We start from the raw sequence: 18,475 nt of genomic DNA, 5'->3' as shown, positions 1-18,475 counted from the left end.
CAGGAACATCCCACCCTCTGTGAGTCCCTTTCTGAGGGCGAGGTGCACCGCCCGCTCGGCCTTTAGGAAGGATACGGGCTTCCCATACATTTTGAGGCTGTGACTATGGTCGAGGGGCCGACAACTCCGGCCAGTGCCTTTACACAGGCCTTGGTGGTCATTGTGGGGTGGGCGTAGCACTTCACCCCAAGCTGACATGTCAGCAATTTAAATGGTCATGGGGCCGCAGGAAATGCGGGGGACGAGAGGCCACTGCCGCCACATAGGTGGTCTAAGCGGGCTCCACAACCGGCAAAGATGTTGTCACCGCCATCAGGGAGCGCTACACCCACTCCGATACAGGTGAAATATACAAAACAAACAGAACAAAGGGAAATGGGAGTAGGGGAGAGCGAGGCGGGGAGGGGGAGACAGAGAGGCCAAGGGTGAGGGGGTGGGTGTTTCTTGAGGCAGGAGTGGAGGTTCCAATGTTCTGCTGCAGGGGCAGGAAGAGTCTTCACCTGGGCAGCTAGCACTGCCCAAGCACAGTTCAGGAATGATGGTAAATGTCTATAGATGCAGCTGGCTCTGGGCAGCGCTGGTTAATCCAAGTGAGGCAAGAGAGGGCAGAGTAGAGTACAGGTCTTCTTCCCATCAAAGTTCAGTCTCTCACAGCTCTCCCTGCTTGGATGTTCTATTCCTCCCCCTGCAGACAACCAGACATACAAAAGACAGCTCTTTTCCCCCAGGCACCCACCTCTTGCAGCAAAAGTCCTCCCCCTCTGGTTGGAGTCGGACCCTCTCCCCTCCGGCTCTCCCCAAACTCCCACTCCCAGGCTCTTAGCCCTTGCTGGGCCTTACAAGGCCCCACTCTGCATTGGCAGGCTATAATAGCAGCAGCTGCAGTTGCCTTTTTGGCAGCAGTCTTCTTGATCCAGTTGAGGACTAAAAAGAAACACCACAGCAGCAGGAACAGCCAGAGGAATACTGCAGCAGAAGGAACTGCCATTGGAAGTCCCACAGCAGCAGAAACAGCCACAGGAAAATAGCAGCAGGAACAGCCACAGGAAATCCCACGCAGCAGAAACAGCCACAGCCAGCACCAAGCTCAACCACAGCAACAGCACACAACTCAGGCAGTAATGAGCTGCAGCTGAGACCAATCAGTAAGTGCAGCCTGGGCATGGGTGTTAATCACTTGTACATAACGGTCACTATTGTAACTAAAATCATCATAAGCTCCTTGTTATGATGAGCAATGTTCGTGCCACTCAGATGTGAAGCCTTGGTTTCTGCACAAGATAAAGGCAGGTACAAAGGAATTAGGGCAGAGTTGAACAAGGGCAATTAGGGCTGGGAAATACCTGCTAGCCTAGCCAGCAATGCCCACATCCCATGAACGAATAAAAAAAAAGTTGACTGGAGTGGACTGGGAAAGGAGTTTAGCAGAAAAGGCGGTTGATGAACAATGGCAGACGTTTAAGAAAATAGTTCATAACTTCCAACAAAGATATATCCCAGTGAGGAAGAAGGACCTCATAGGAGGGGGATAAACTTGATGTTTAACCAAGGAAGTTAAGGAGTGTATCAAATTGAAAGAAAAAACATACAATGTTTAAATGCAAAAATTAGTGGTAAGCTAGAGGATTGGGAAAGTTTTAAAAACCATCAGAAAATGACCAAAAAAATAATAAAGAGGGAGAAAATAAACTTGGAAGGTAAACTAGCAAGTAATATAAAAACAGACAGTAAGATCTTCTTAAATACTTAAAAAGGAAGAGAGAGGCCAAAGTGAACATAGGTTCCTTAGAGAATGAGGCTGGGGAAATAATAATGGGGAACCAGGAAATGGCAGAGGAGTTGAATAAATACTTTGCATCAGTCTTCATGGAAGAAGACACCAATAGCATTCCAAAAACACTGAATAATAAAGGGGCAAAAACGGGGGAGGAAATAAATACAATAACTGTCACTGGAGAAAAAGTACTAGGGGGACTAATGGGACTAAAGGCCGATAAGTCCCTTGGACCTGATGGGTTACATCCTAGGATATTGAAGGAAGCAGCTGCAGAGATAGTGGATGCACTGGTAGTAATATTCCAAGAATGCCTAGATTCTGGAAAAGTCCCAGAGGGCTGAAAAACTGCCAATGTAACAAATGAGACAAAAAACAGGTAACTACAGGCCAGTTAGCTTAACATCCATCATTGGAAAAACGTTAGAGTCCATTATAAAGGATGTAATAGCAGAGCATTTAGAAATGCATAATCTAATCAAGCAGAGTCAGCATGGCTTCATGAAGGGGAAATCATGCCTGAAATATTTATTAGAATTCTTTGAGGAGGTAACAAGCAGGATAGATAAAGGGGAACCAGTAGATGTAATATATTTGGATTTCCAAAAGGCGTTCGATTACATACCGCACATAAGGCTACTCAATAAGATAAGAGCCCATCGTGTTGGGGGTAGTATATTAGCATGGATAGAGGATTGGCTAACTGATAGAAGACAGAGATTTGGGATAAGGGAGGCATTTTGAGAATGGCAACCTGTAACTAATGGAGTGCCACAGAGATCAGAGCTGGGGTCACAATTATTTACAATATATATTAGTGACTTGGATGAGGGAATTGAATGTACTATCGCCAAGTTTGCGATGACACAAAAATAGGTGGGAAGGCAAGTGATGAGGATGACACAAATAGTCTACAGAGGGATATAGATAGGTTCATTGAGTTGGGAAAAAAAAACTTGGCAGATGGAATATAACGTGGGAAAGTGTGAGGTTATGCACTTTGCCAGGAAGAATAGGAGAGCTGAATATTATTTAAATAGAGAAAGACTGTAGAAAGCTGAAGCACAGAGGGATTTGGGGGTCCTCGTGCATGAATTCCAAAAAGCTAGCACACGTTCAACAGGTAATCAGGAAGGCAAATGGAATGTTGGCCTTTATTTCAAACGGAATGGATATAAGAATAGGGAGGTCTTGCTGAAACTATACAAGGCACTAGTTCGACCACATCTAGAATAATGTGAACAGTTTTGGCCCCCTTATCTAAGGAAAGATGTACTGGCATTGGAGGCAGTCCGCAAAAGGTTCACTAGGATCAGGTGCATTTAAAGTTTCACAACTGCGTCTCCATGATATGACCCTGATCACAGAATGTAAGCAAGCTGCCCTCAGCCAGACAGAGGCGATTGAAGATCTATGGAGTGTCCTCATTGCATGTTACCATCATCCTCCTGCAATCTAGCAACTATTAGGGCCTCCGCTGTGTCTACATGACAGGAGCCTTATCACAGACAGTATGTGCGTTGCCATCAACCAGATTGGAGTCAAACATTCACAGATGCAATGTGAGGATCTATGGTGCCTCCTCACTACTTACTGTCATCATCCTCCACAAATCTAGCAGCTATGAGTGCTTCCCGAGCGGGCCTGCCTTAGTTAGCCAGGGCGATGGCCTCATTGCCATCATCGTCATCGAGGAGGACCTCCTCACTCTCATCCCTGTCAACGTGCTCCTCATCGGAGATGTCTAGCTCTTCCATCTCTTCCTTAGTTAGCTCCTCTCCCCATTGCAGCGCCAGGTTGTGAGGGGCACAGCAGGCAACGACAATGAATGACACCCTTTTTGGACCATATTGTAGGGCTCCACCAGACCGGTCCAGGCACCAGAACCTCATTTTTTGCATCCCAATGCTTTGCTTCACCAAAGTGGGAGTTGCAGCATGAGTCTTGTTATATCTATGCTCTGCTGCAGCCTGAGGCCACCGTGTAGGCATGATCAGTCACTGTGGGCAGCCCTTGTCCCCAAGGAGCCATCCCTGCAGCCTCTGTGGACCCTGGAAGATGTCAAGGATCTGTGACCAACTTTGAATGTAGGAGTCGTGGACAGTCCCTAGGAACCATGCGCAGACCTGCAGGATGCATTTGTGATGGTCGCACACCATCTGAACATACAGCAAATGGAAGCCCTTGCGGTTGACATTGTTGACTGTCTGTTGCAACAGAGACCTGAGAATCGCATGAGTGCAGTTGATGGCACTTGCACCTATGGGAAACCTGAGATCTGGGAAAATCTTACATCTGCTCTTACACCCTGGCTTTCCTGGCCCTGGTTGAAATGCACAAAGTTGTGTGCCTTCGTGAAGATGGCATCTGTGACCTCATGGATGCATTAGTGGGCGGAGGCTTGTGATATTCCACAGAGGTCACCTGTGGAGCCCTGAAAGTAGCCACTGGCATAGAAATTAAGTGCCGCGGTCACTTTCACGGCCACTGGCAGTGGATATCCTCCATGTCCCCGTGGCACCAAATCCTGCAGCAGCTGCCAGATGTGACCAACCAGCTCCCTAGACATGCGCCGTCTTCAGTAACACTGGTTTTCGGTCATCTGTAGGAATGAAAGGCAATGTCTGTAGACCATGGGTCTAGCTAGGCACCGATCGGCGACAGCTCACTGTGGCTCTTCAGCGGCATATGTGGGAGCCTCAGCCGCCCCTTCTTCCTGAGGGTGCTGCTCCTTCCTCTGCCCAGCCAGGCGCCTCCGTCACTCTCATCTCCTTTGTCTCCACTCTTTGTGCATCACCAAACATACAGCTAAGTCACTAGGGGAAGCAATATCGTAGTGCTATTGTAGCTGGGCTAGTAATCCAGATACCGAGGGCAATGCTCTGGGGACCGGGGTTTGAATCCCATTGCGGTAGATGTTGGAAGTTGAATTCAATAAAAATCTGGAATTAAAAGTCTAATGATGATCATGAAGCCATTATCGATTGGCGTAAAAACCCATCTGGCTCACTACTGTCCTTTAGGGAAAGGAATCTGTCGTCCTTGCCTGGTCTGGCCGAATGTGACTCCAGACCCACAACAATGTGGTTGACTCTTAAATGCCCTCTGAAATGGCCTAGAAAGCCACTCAGTTGTATCAAACTGCCACAAAGTCTCGAAAATGGAATGAAACTGGACAGGCCACCTGGCATTGACCTAGGCAACAGAAACGACATTGGCAAACTCAGCCCTGTTGACCCCACAAAGTCCTCTTTACTAACATCTGGGGGCTAGTGCAAAAATTTGGAGAGCTGTTTCACAGACTAGTCAAGCAACAGCCTGACATAGTCATCCTCATGGAATCATATCTTACAGATAATGTCCCAGGCACCACCATCACCATCCCTGGCTATATCCTGTCCCACTGGCAGGACAGACCCAGCAAAGGTGGCAGTACAGTGGTATATAGTCGGGAGGGAGTTGCCCTGGGATTCCTCAACATCGACTCCAGACCGCATGAAGTCTCAAGGCATCAGGTCAAAGATGGGCAAGGAAACCTCCTGCTGAGTACCCGTATTGCCCTCCCTCAGCTGATGAATCAGCGTTCCTCCATGTTGAACACCAAATAGAGGAAGCAAGGCCACAGAATGTACCCTGGGTGGGCGACTTCAATGTCCATCACCAGCTGTGGCTCAGTAGCACCACTACTGACTGAACTGGTTGAGTCCTAAAGGACATAGCTGCTAGACTGGGTCTGCGGCAGGTGGTGAGAGAACCAGCAAGAGGGAAAAACATACTTGACCTCATCCTTACCAACCTGCTTGCTGCAGATGCGTCTGCCCTTGACAGTATCGGTAGGAGTGACCACCGCATAATTGTTATTATTATATAACTGAGACAAAGTCCCGCCTTCACGTTGAAGATACCCTCCAACATGTTGTGTGGCATTACCACCATGCTATATGAGATAGATTTCGAAGAGATCTAGCAACTCAAGACTGCGCACCCATGATATATTCCTGTGCGCCATCACCATCAGCAGATTTGTACTTGAACACAATCTGTAACCTCATGGCCTGGCATATCCCCCACTCTATCATTACTATCAAGTCAGGGGATCAACCATTGTTCAATGAAGAGTGCAGGAGGGCATGCCAGGAGAAGCACCAGGCATACTTAAAAATGAAGTGTCAACCTGGTGAACCTATAACACAGGACTACTTGCCAAACAGCATAAGCAGCAAGTGATAGAGAGAGCTAAGCACCCACAGCCAATTATCTTAGCTCAGCAGTCCTACCACATCCAGTCATGAATGGCGGTGGACAATTAAACAATTGACTGGAGGAGAAGGCTCCACAAATATCCTCAATGTTGGGGGAGCCCAGCACATCAGTGCAAAAGATAAGGCTGAAGCATTTGTTACAGTCTTCAGCTAGAAGTGCCTTCAAACTTAACCAAGAGAGGTTCTTGGGACACTTTATACAAGGTTTCCCTAATATGTGGCCGCTTCCCTCCGCCCCGCCCTGCACGTGCTTGTGCACTACCATCAACCACTGTACAGCCCTTGCCTATCCCCCCATATTGCTTCAACTGCAGTGCAGCCTTTGCATCCCACCACCCCTCCCCCAACTCACTCCACCGCAGGGCAGCCCTTGCCCTGGCACTGTACTGTCAGCCAGCTGGGAAAAAGCTACTTGCCTGCGCCCTCGCCTGAATGCACGGCACCTCAACCTTGAAGTCCAAGAGGCTACCCTGGAGAGCGCTGCATAAAGTTACTGTGCACTCACCTCCAAGTTACCCTCGAAGTACAGCCGCCAGGTGCACGCCTTATATATGCTGTTGTGAAACACAGTGTGCAATCAGGCCAACGTGTTTGGATGATCCAGCGTGGGGAGATCCCAGCAGGCTGGGCTTATAATGATATCCAGATGTATTACAATGAGGCTCCCAACGTCTGATAGTGAGAAATGCAGCCCGCCATTGACAGGTGGAGTGGATGATTACAAACTGGTTTCATGACATCGTGGAACCGATTTTTGGTCTTATCGCCATATTGTCTTCTCATGCCACTAAACATGCCCAATGTCAGCAGTCACAGAAAATTCCACCCCTTGTCTCAGTAATGATGATTAAATCTAAACCATTTGTCCCTATTTGCCACTTGTTTATCTATCTTATTGCATATGCTTCGTGCATTCAGATTAAGAACATTTTAATTTAATTATTTTACTCCTGTTCCCTGCAATGACCTTATTCATTGATATACAATTTACATTACATTCTCGGTGCCTTCCTGTCCCACTCTGCTTGTCTTTAACCACATCACTGCACCTCGACCTTTCTCTTTGGATTTCTAAACCTTCCTTCATTCAAACCTTCTCCTGCCCTCTGTTAGTTTGAAAATTTGTCCAAAGCCCTAGTTACACGATCGGCCAGGAGGCTGGCCCCAGTCCAGTTTAAATGGAACTCATCTCAATGGAATAGCTTCTTCTTCCCTGAGTCTAGATGCCAGTACCACAAGATTTGACACTACTTCTTCGCACATCAGTCTTTGAGCCACTCATGTAATTCTCTAATTAGTTTGACCCTATGCCAATTCACACATGGCTCAGGTAACAATCTACCGATGATTACCTTTGATGTTTTCATTTTAATTTGGACCCTAACTCCACAAACTTTCTTAGCAGAACCTCATTCCTGGTTCTACCTATGTTGTTGGTTCTCATGTGGACCATGACAACTGGATCCTCTCTCTCTCTCTCTAAATTCGTCTCCAGCCGTGACCCTGGCACTGGTCAGGCAACACAGCCTTCAGAGCTCCCAGTCCCGGCTGCAGAGAAAAGTTTCTATTCCCATGACTATGCAGTTTCCCATCATCACCACATTCATTTTTGGTCCTGCCACTTGAATGGCATTGTCAGTCCACTCATCCACCCTACAGTCCTTCTCCTCATCCATACAGGTAGCCAGAACCTGCTGGACAAGAGGCTGAGACTCCTCCATCACTACATGCTGGCTCCCCATACCTGCTGGACTCACAGTCACACCCTCCTGCCACTGACCATTGATCAACCCTAAAGTTCTGCTTAACCTATGGGGTGTGACTGCCTCCTGGAACAAAGTGTCCAGGTAACTCTCCCCCTCCCTGTTGACTCAGTTGAGTTTGAGAGGGGACCTGATGGAGGTGTATAATATTTTGAGCGGTATAGATAGAGTGGATAGGAAGGCACTTTTTTCATTAGTAGAGGAGTCAATAACCAGGGGGCATAGATTTAAGGTAAGAGGTAGAAGGCTAAGAGTGGAGTTGAGGAGAAATTTTTTCACCCAGAGGGAAGTGGGAGTCTGGAACTCACTGCCTGAAAGGGTGTTTGTGTCAGAAACTTTTGTAATATTTAAGAAGTATTTAGATATTCACTTGCGCTGCCATAGCCTCCAGGGCTATTGGTCATGCGCTAGAAAATGGGATTAGTGTATTCAGACCTTTGTTGACTGGCACAGACACAATGGGCTGAATGACCTCCTTCTGTGCTGTAGACGTCTATGAGTCTATGAGACTCACAGTGTCTGGTACTCAGACTCCAGCTCAGCAAATCAGAACCAAAGTTGCATAAGCTGCAGACGCTTTCTGCAGATATGGTTGCCTGGGATTGCGGTGTGTTCCACAGATTCCCACATGCTGCAGTGATATCACACCATCATGTCTGCCATGTCTGTCTAACCTTATTTATTTGATTCATCAATTAGCTATTAATTTACACAGCTGAAGTAACAGATAGTTATGTTCTCTTCATTGGAGTCAAAGGAAGAAGACTCACCAGCTACTGAAGGCAGGAAAACATTAGAAAAAGGAGTACCTCTTTCCCCTCTGCACCAAATTCCCACAAGAACCAAATTTCCACTTCATGCTGTGTCTTTGTTGTACTCAGACATCGGCCGGAATTTTCTGGCCCCGTTGACTTGGCTATTATGGCAGGCGGGAGGAGGATTGGGGAACAATATGGCGAGAAGGCCAAAAATCATTTTTATTCCGTTGTGAAACAGTTTGGGAACGCCCATTCCACCGGTCAATGGCGGGCCGCGCTTCCCATCGCCGCACATCAAGGACGTAATTTTAATACATTTGCATCTAATTATACACCCTGCACGTCGGAATCATCCCCCTCACATCAAATTTACTGCCTATATCAGCATCTCTTCAGAATGGCGTGCTTCACGACTGCCTGCTGGCGACCTGAACTTCGACAGGAATTCAGAGGTGAATGCACACAACCTTGCTCAGCACTTGCGAGCATCGCCTGTAGGACATCAAGAAACAGGCGCTGCATATTTGCTGGGGGCACAGGCAAGTCGGTCTTTCCTGGCTGGCTATCAGTGTGGTGCCAGGCCAAGAACTCCAGTGCGGATCAGGCTGGGTGTGGGGTGGTGTTGGGGAAAGGCAAAACAGACTCAAGGAAATACTCATGCCGGGGGGTGGGGGCAAGGTAGAACAGACTGAAGAAAGCATCCAAGCACATGCAGTGAGGGTAGGGGGAGGGGGATGAGGGAAGTAGCCACACCCTTGGAAATGCTTCTCAAAAGTGGGCATTCTGGAGCTCCATTAACACACTTGGAGTTGGGCGTCTGAACCTTTTCTGCCCACTCAAGCAACACAAAAGCATGAAAGTGCGACCAAATGCTCCAGAACTCTTCATGCCTCGGGTGCACACTGCAAATGAATGTGTGTTTTAGGGGGCAGCAGAGCAATTAGCTGACTGGACAAGTTTTAAAATCCTCTTGCGAAAGGTAGCCATAGCGCAGGCACTGGTGGAGACACTCACAGCTCCTTGCAATGTCTTTATTAAGGTTTGGACCAGTATCCATTATGGTTCAAGCTAACAGTACAGCTTTGCAGTGCACCTTAGGAGAATGCCTGCACATGAGCTGAGAGTACAGCATGCTGTCCAATGGCTGAAGCTGCCACCAATCTGTCAAGTTGAGTAGGATGGAGATGGACGGGGTTTTGGACAGTCAATGAGCACACTACACATTGGCCATCCAAGTGGTAGCCAGCACTCTCCTGCATGCATGAAGGGGCCTTCAGACTTAACCAAGAGAGGTTTTTAGTACACTCATGCTAACCCACACGTTTCTCTCTGTCACCCTGCATGAGCACATCAGGATCATGGAGCCTTATGATTTAGTGGTTTGCCTCATGGCTTACAGAGACCAGGGAAGAAGAAGAAATAATGGTAGAGGTTCCTGGCTCGACAAAGGGAGGCGCACCTCCCCAAGGAAAAGGGCTGCAGGGCTTGCTGCACACGTAGCTGAAGATCCACAGTGAGGCATCGCTAGTAGGTGCCTCTCTAGAGCCAGGGTCTATAGACGGTGCCTATCATTTCTGTAGATGACCCAGAAACAATGTTGCTGAAGTCTGCACATGTCTAGGGAACTGGTTGGTTACACATGACACCTGCTACAGGATTTGGCCCAGCGAACATGGAGGACATCCATTGCCAGTGGCTGTGAAAGTGACCGTGGTGATCAATTTTTAAGCCAGTGGTTCTTTCCAGGGCTCCACAGGTGACCTGTGCAGGATCTCACAAGCCTTCATGCACATGTGCCTCCAGAAGGTCAAGGATGCCATCTTCACGAAGGCACAGAAGTTTGTGCATTTCGCCCAGGATCAGGAAAGCCAGGAAGCAAGAGCATTTGGAGTTGCACAGATCTCAGGTTTTCCTCAGATGCAGGGTGCTATTGACCACACTCGTGAGCTGCCTAGATCTCCTTGGCAACAAGCAGTCAACGACATCAACTGCAAGGACTTGCACTCTCCGAATGTTCAGCTGGTGTGCAACCACCACAGATGCATCCTACAGGTCTATGCACAATTCCCAGGGAGTGTCAATGACTCCTACACCCTGAGCTGGTCTCAGATCCCTGACATCTTCCAGGGTCCAGAGAGACTGCAGGGTTGGCTCCTCTGGAATAAGGGCTACCCACAGAGACCATGACTGATGACACCCATGCGTTGGCCTCAAACTGCAGCAGAGCATCTGTACAACGAGGCTCATGCCGCGAACTGGACTTTGGTGGAACAAAAGATAGGCATTTACAAAATGAGGTTTCTGTGGAGCACTGCAATACAGTCCCTGGTGGGTGTCGCACATCATCGTTGATTGCTGCAGGCTCCACAATCTGGCACTGCAACGGGGTAGGAAGGATATGGCTGAGGAGGAGATAGAAGAGTTGCACGTATCCTTCGCTGAGGAGAATGTCAAAGTGGATAATGATGATGAGGTCCTTGAAGGCGAAGGTGTCGGCGATAAGGCCATTGCACTGGTTAGATGAGGCAGGCATGCTTGGGAGGCCTCATAGCCGCAAGATTCATGATGGGTCATGATGAGATGCAGTGAGGACAGTCTTAACATCCTCACCTTGCATCAGTGAACGTTTGACTCCTGTGTGGCTGATGGCAGCACACATACCCTTTGTGATAAGGCTTATGTCATAGAGACAAGTGGAAGCCTTAATAGTTGCTAGATTCCAGGAGGATGATGACAACATGCAGTGAGGATACACCATAATCTTCACATTGCCTCTGTGAATGTCTTAATCCTGTCTGGTTGTGATCAGGCTCATATCATGGAGATGCAGCCGTGCAACTTTGAATGCACCTGATCCTTTGCCAGCCTTCAGCACCTGACCCATTTACAGATGCTGAAGGAATGGAAGGCCAGCCCCACCTCAAATGCGTTGAGAGCGCAGAGAGAGAATGATTGAACTCTGTGATGCTTGCCCATGACATTCTGGCAGCAATGACAAGCACCATCAAGGTACAGGCATCACTAATGTGTCCAGTGTGTGTTGAACCAAAACATCACTTTGGTCTGAAAGTTGCACACTGCACAGGGAAGAGGCCCTGGACTGAGACACCTGCCTTTATCTTGTACAGGAACCAAGGTTTCACATCTGAGTGTCATGAACACTGCTCATCATAACAAGGAGCCATAGGCAATGAGACATCCTTGGGAGTTTATTTACAAAAGCGAACACATTAAGTACAAGTGGTTAACACCCATGTCCAAGCTCTGAAACTACATCTTTTTAACCTTCCTAAGCCTGCCGCTACATCTTGGTGCTCCCACAACATCCACAACGGAGGTGGAGGTAGCCTGCTGACTGTTACGCCTGTCTGTGATGACCTTGGCGGGTGTCCTCTGGAGGGCCGAGTCCTGGAGGGCACCAGCCTGCTTTTGGTGTCCTGCTGTATGGCAGTGGCACCCTCCTTGGTCTGAGGAGCTGGAGCTGTTGGGGTCACAATAAAAGGGGATTCAGATGAGCCAGACACTCCCAGAGTCACCTGGGCGGATGGCCCCGGGGTGTGTACCTACTGATCCTCCTCCCTATGGGTGCCTTAGGTCCTCTGGCTGACTGCTTGAGGAGGAGAAGCTGGAGTGAGATTGAGCTGCCCTGCACCCCCATTGCATTGACACTGTTGGAGGCCAATTAAGGCATCAGCGATGGAGCTCAGCCCACATAGCACAGCAGGACTAATGTCCTGGAGCAAGGTCTTCATGGCGGCCACCATCCTACCAATGGTAACCTTGATGTGTTGACATGCTGGCGCTATCACCTCAGACTGAAGGTGGACGGACTCCTCCGCCGTGCCTTGCAATCTGAGGAGTGCAGCAGACATCCCTTCCTGATGTTCCCGAGCTTGCTTTTGCAGCTTCAGTAACTGAGATATGACCGAGTCCAGAGGCTCCTCATCTGACTTGGACTTAGCAGATTTCTGGCATCCAGCAGCCCTCCGAGTTCCAGAAACCTGGGAAGTTCCTGCTGCCACCTGCTGTGGATCAGGCAGTGCAACATGCTCACCAGATTGTGACCCTGAAGCTCCTCTAGAACAATGTCCCACTGAGGTGTGTGTCGCTGCGCTGTTGGTGGGCCAGGTCTTCAATTGGAGTGTCATCAGATTCTTCTTCCGAGGTGGCTTTGGAGCTTGAGCCAAGGACATGCTCATTGAGCCGCTCGGTTGCTTCCCAGATGTGTCTGCCAAAGGAAGTAGATACATGGCAGGGAACTACGGAACAGCAGAACTGACTCACAGCATGGTTGTCTGATGAATATTGCACTACTGATTTCCTCACTTGGTTGAGCACCCCCAGCCTCACCATCAGCACAGGAATGGTCCACATCATCGCTGGCCAGCTGGATGACCATTTTCAAACTCTGTGAGGACCTTGATGTCAAGCATTCCTCCACCAGTCTGCGACCTCTCCCTTTTGTTGTATGCCAGCTTGTCCTCCGTGAATACAGATGGAGAGAGTGTAAGCAGGACACCTGCCAGGCCAGATGACAAGTGTGGATGGTGAGTGGTGCCATGGACAGGATGAGGGTTCGATATGCAGGGCAGATGAAGGTGTGTTTGAGAGTGAATGGTGATGTCCCTTGAATTGACAATGAGTGAGAACCCTGTGGATGTATGATGGGTTTGTGAGTGTGTGAGTTGAGAGTGATGAGGAGTGTGACTTACCCTGGTAGAATGGAGGTGGTCACTCATTCTCTTTTGGTGCTGGGTGGCTGTCCTCTTTTGCAGGGTGTTGGCGCTGACTACAGCTGCCACCACCTCCCGTGCTGGTTTGATGGCCTTGCTTGCTGGTCTTCACCCAGAGCAGGGATAGAGGACTTCACAGCAGACCTCCACTGTGTCCAGTAGATGCCTGAAGGAGGCAGCATGTTTCCTCGTTTTGGCAGCCATGAGTTTGCAGCAGCTTCTGATGTCTTAGAGAGTGCTAGCCCAGTGTATGGGCGTCAGGATTACAGAAAGCCTGAGGTGACGGCAGGGCAGGCAAATCAGAGGCCAACCAGCCAGCGATCCAGCATTTTTCTCAGGAATTCATTGTTAATGAGGGACGTGCAGGGAATGGGATGATGCAGTGCCAAAACCCACCATTGTGGCCGATGGGTAAAACATCGGCTTTCCTGCCCGCTACCGCACTTTGTGCAAACCTGGGACAATTCCACCCATCATCTCCTTTCCGTGCAACCCCTTACTGCATGAGGAGTTATCTATTTCGTATTATAATGAGTTCAGGAAAGCAATTGGCAATGTGCAGTTGAACAAGGAAGATACAATCTTTGTGGTACTTGCTTGAAAATGCCATTTTAATCCGTAGAATCATAGAATCTTAGAACTGTACAGGGCATTGTTGAAACCACACAGAGTATTGTGCACAGTTTTGCTGTCCTTCATTAAGGAGAAATTGCATTGGAGGCAGTTCAGAAAAGGTTCACTAGGCTTATTCTTGGGATGAGGGCTTTGTCCTATGAGTAATGGTTGAGCAGGTTGGGCCTATGTTCATTGGAGTTTAGAAGAATGAGCGGTTACAGACCCAGACCAAAATTTACCCCATAATCTAATGATCTGAGCTGAGTGCAGAAGTTACGTAGAAACATAGAAACTAGGAGCAGAAGTAGTCCATTCGGCCCTTCGAGCCTGCTCCGCCATTCTTTATGATCATAGCTGATCATCCAACTCAATAGCCTGCTCCCAATTTCTCCCCATACCCTTTGATCCCTTTCACCCCAAGAGCTATATCTAACCCCTTCTTGAAAGCATACAATGTTTTGGTCTCAACTACTTTCTGTGCTAACAAATTCCACAGCTCACCACTCTCTGGGTGAAGAAATTTCTCCTCATCTCAGTCCTAAGTGGTCTACCCCATATCCTCAGACTGTGACCCCTGGTTCTGGACTCCCCCACCATCGAGAACATCCTTCCTGCATCTACCCTGTCTAGTCCTGTTAGAATTTTATAGGTTTCTATGAGATCCCCCCTCATTCTTCTGAACTCCAGCAATCATAATCCTAATCGACTCAATCTCTCCTCATACATCAGTACCGCCATACCAGGAATCTGTTGGGTAAAACTTCACTGCACTCCCTCTATAGCAAGTACATCCTTCCTCAGATAAGGAGACCAAAACTGCACACAATATTCCAGGTGTGGTCTCACCAAGGCCCTGTACAATTGCAGCAAGACATCCCTGTTCCTGTACTCGAATCCTCTGGTTATGAAGGCCAACATACCATTTGCCTTCTTTACCGCCTGCTGCACCTGCATGCTTACCTTCAGTGACTGGTGTACAGGGACACCCAGGTCTCATTGCACATTCCCCTCTCTCAACTTATAGCCATTCAGATAATAATCTGCCTTCCTGTTTTTGCTACCAAAATGGATAACCTCACATTTATCCACATTATACTGCATCTGCCATGCATTTGCCCACTCACTCAGCTTTTCTAAATTGCACTGAAGCATCTCTGCATCCTCCGCACAGCTCACCCTCCCACCCAGCTTTGTGTCATCTGCAAATTTGGAGATATTACATTTAATTCCCTCATTTAAATCATTAATATATATTGTGAATAACAGGGGTCCCAGCACTAATCCCTTTGGTACCCCACTAGTCACTGCCTGCCATTCGGAAAAAGACCCGTTTATTCCTACTATTTGTTTCCTGTCTGCCAACCAGTTTTCTATCTATTTCAGTACACTACCCCCAATCCCATGCGCTTTAATTTTACACACCGATTTCTTATGTGGGACTTTGTCGAAAGCCTTCTGAAAGTCCAAATAAACCACATCCACTGGCTCCCCCTCATCAATTCTACTAGTTACATCCTCGAAAAATTCCAGTAGATTTGTCAAGCATGATTTCCCTTTCATAAATCCATGCTGACTCTGTCCGATTCTGCAAATTAATGGAGAAGACACATAAGGAAGAATTGTATTACCTTGTACTATTAGCGAGGAGCTATGCTTATCAGAGTATAGATCAGAGAAATTGTTACAGCTGTGTAATCCTACCATTAACCCATGCTACCTTTGAGAATAATTCCTGTAGGTGTTTGGGTTGGTGAGTATCTGGCAGTGTTTTGTCCTCTTACTGCCTGAAAGTGCAGAGGGACTTAGGAACAAGAATAGGCCATTCAGTCACATGAGCCTCTTCTGCCTTCTATTCTATTATGACTTTTTTAGGCCACAAAATAACCCTGCATGTAGAGGCAGGGGGAACAGATGTGCTCCACCTTAATGCTGTGGCCACTGCTAATTCATGCTTTCCCACTTCCCTCTCACATCCAACCACTGCCAAACACACCATCTGTTTTGGTTAGCTCAGATGCCAGCTGAAATTAGTCAAGCCCCAACAGATGAACTTGCCAGGGCACCCTATTTGTGTCTTCAGCTCAGGCAGGCAGTGATGATAAGATATCAGGAAAAAATCAACATGATTCTCAGAACTCTCAATTATGTTTTGTCTTGGTTGCATGTTGAATAGATTACATCTGGTTTCAAATGCTTATGAATTTAGATCCCAAGGAGATATGATTGGCTGGATCCTCCTCCCTTGCTCTGTAAGCCTTAATTTAGGAAAATAGGACAGGGTTAAAGTGAAATGAAAGCAATGGATGGAAGTCCTCCCCTCTACCAACAACCTGCCAATAGCAGCAAAATCCAGTTGGAAAAACTATATTTAAAATTTACAAATAATTCTTAATTTCAGGAACAACCAAATTCTACTTAATCTTTCTTGAACATGTGTGATTTTATTTACACATTTCTTAAATGGACTAAAATATTTATTTTTGCGCTTAGAGATATGGATATTACTTGTGCACTTGGCATGAATTTAAACAGTAATCATGCTAGTTACATCTTTGTGTCTCAGACTTTCTTTCTTGTATCCTTTGACATAGAGCGTAGACGAGTTGGATTTACAGAGGGTCACCGAGAAGAACATATATCTTTTAAGATCCGTGGCCCTGTTAAACCAGATATTCATCACTTCAAAAAAAATGAGGAGTTTGAAAAGGTAGAAAGTGCTTTTGTAATGGACTAATGATTGAGGAAAGGAACACAAGAAATGTGAGGTTATCATATTCTTTGTGCAATAAACCTTAAGGGATTCTGCTTAGCCACCAAAACTTGCACCTAAGATTTGCAGGAACCTTGAAAACCCAGGGTTTCCATTGTTCCAAAACTGAGCTATAGCAGAGGTAGAGGAGAATGCCAAGGTAAATTCATCCCCTAAGTTTGTAAGAGACAAAGAAGTTGATAGTTTGCCTAGTGATGATTTAACACTTGTCTGTTGCCAAGAAGGTAAGTACAACTTCATGTCAAAAAACTTTGTGTCTTAATAACAAGTGTTCACATTTTGTGCATAAATTTAACCCGTGGAAACAATCTGGTAAATATTCTTTTCGTACTCTCAGGGGCCTTCACATCCTTCCAAAAGAATGTGGTGACCAGAAATGGAAACAGTACTCTCACTGTGGCCTAAGCAGAGCTTTATAAATGTTCAATGAAGTGAGGTGAGAGTGACTACACTTGACATCCAGGCAGCATTTCACCGGAATGTGGCACCAAGGAGCCCTAACAAAATTAATATCAATAGGAATTGGGAGCAAAACTCTACACTGGCTGGAGTCATACTTAGTGTAAAGGAAGATAGTTGTGGGTGTTAGAGGACAATCATCTCAGCCTCAAGACATTGTTGCGGGAATTCCTCAGTGTATTGTCCCCGGCCCAGCCATATTCAGCTGCTTCAACAATGATCTTCCTTCCATCATAAGGCTGTAAGTGGGGATATTCGCTGATAAATGTGTGGTGTTCAGTGCCATTTGCTACTCCTCAGATACTAAGCAGTCCATGTGTGCATGCAGCAAAACCTAACTAACATTTAAGTTTTGGGCTGATAAATGGCAAGTAACATTTGCGCCACACAGGTGCCAGACAATGACTATCTCCAACAAGAGAGAATCTAACCACCTTCCCTTGATGTTCACAGAATGACAGAATTGTTACAGTACAGAAGGAGGCAATTTGGCTCATTCTGTCTGCACCAGCTGTCCCTAGGAACAATTTACCTAATACATTCTCTCCATACCCCTGCACATACTTCCTTTTCAGATAACAATCCAATTCCCTCTTGAGTGCCTCAGTTAAACCTGCCTCCACCATACTCTCAGGCAGTGCATTCCTGTGGTTCTGTCCTGTGCACGCCTCAAGACCTCCATGGGGACATTGGCGGACTCCATGGAGATCCTAGTCCAGGAGATCTTGCCGGAGATGAGCACACACCTACACTCCACCGCAGTAGCCATGGGGGAGCTTTTGCAGTTGGCATGCAAGACAAGAAAAGGCACCTTGACCTCCCTCCAAGGGCCCCTTTCCCTCAAGGAGTCAGGTTTGGGCCTTCAGGCACCCAAAGGAGAGGCAACTGGACACCCCAGATCATACATTCAGGAACCTCAGAGGTAGTACGGACCTTCTGAGTCCCCTTTTCCTGTGACCCCTTCAACCTCATCCTCTGTCCTTACAGAAGGAGCAGCTGGCCCACAGGAGGCCAGCCAAAGGAAGCCCTCCAGGCCTCAGCTCTCCAGAGGACAGCCGCCATAGTCATCAAAGGCAACAGGGCCATTAGTCAGCATGCTGCCTCCACCCCTATTGCAGATGTCAGGGGAGCACTTGGAAGAAGCAGTAGGCGATGGGAAATAAAGAAATTTTGATCACAACTGGTTGCATGGGTAAACAAATGATTGTCACTGTTATAAATTATGTAAATATAATCACTTCCACTGTAATAATGTCCACTGTTTTGATTCACCATAGCTCTTAAGGCTTAGAGAAGCTCCTCCCCCTCCATCCACCACCTCTCCTGTGGACACCCGACCCC

General features: G+C 47.4%; 1 protein-coding gene across 1 annotated transcript in view; it reads left to right on the top strand.

Annotated features, from left to right (window-relative positions):
- LOC144681151 (dynein axonemal heavy chain 8-like) overlaps positions 1–18,475 on the top strand; it is a 1,659,468-nt gene that overhangs the window by 612,683 nt on the left and 1,028,310 nt on the right. The gene's annotated exons all lie outside the window — the stretch shown is intronic.

This window comes from Cetorhinus maximus, chromosome 5 (genome assembly GCF_964194155.1).
Source record: "Cetorhinus maximus chromosome 5, sCetMax3.hap1.1, whole genome shotgun sequence".
NCBI classification, from domain to species: Eukaryota; Metazoa; Chordata; class Chondrichthyes; order Lamniformes; family Cetorhinidae; genus Cetorhinus; species Cetorhinus maximus.
The sequence above is the reverse complement of the archived record's forward strand: the minus strand, read 5'-3'. Positions and strand labels throughout refer to the sequence as shown.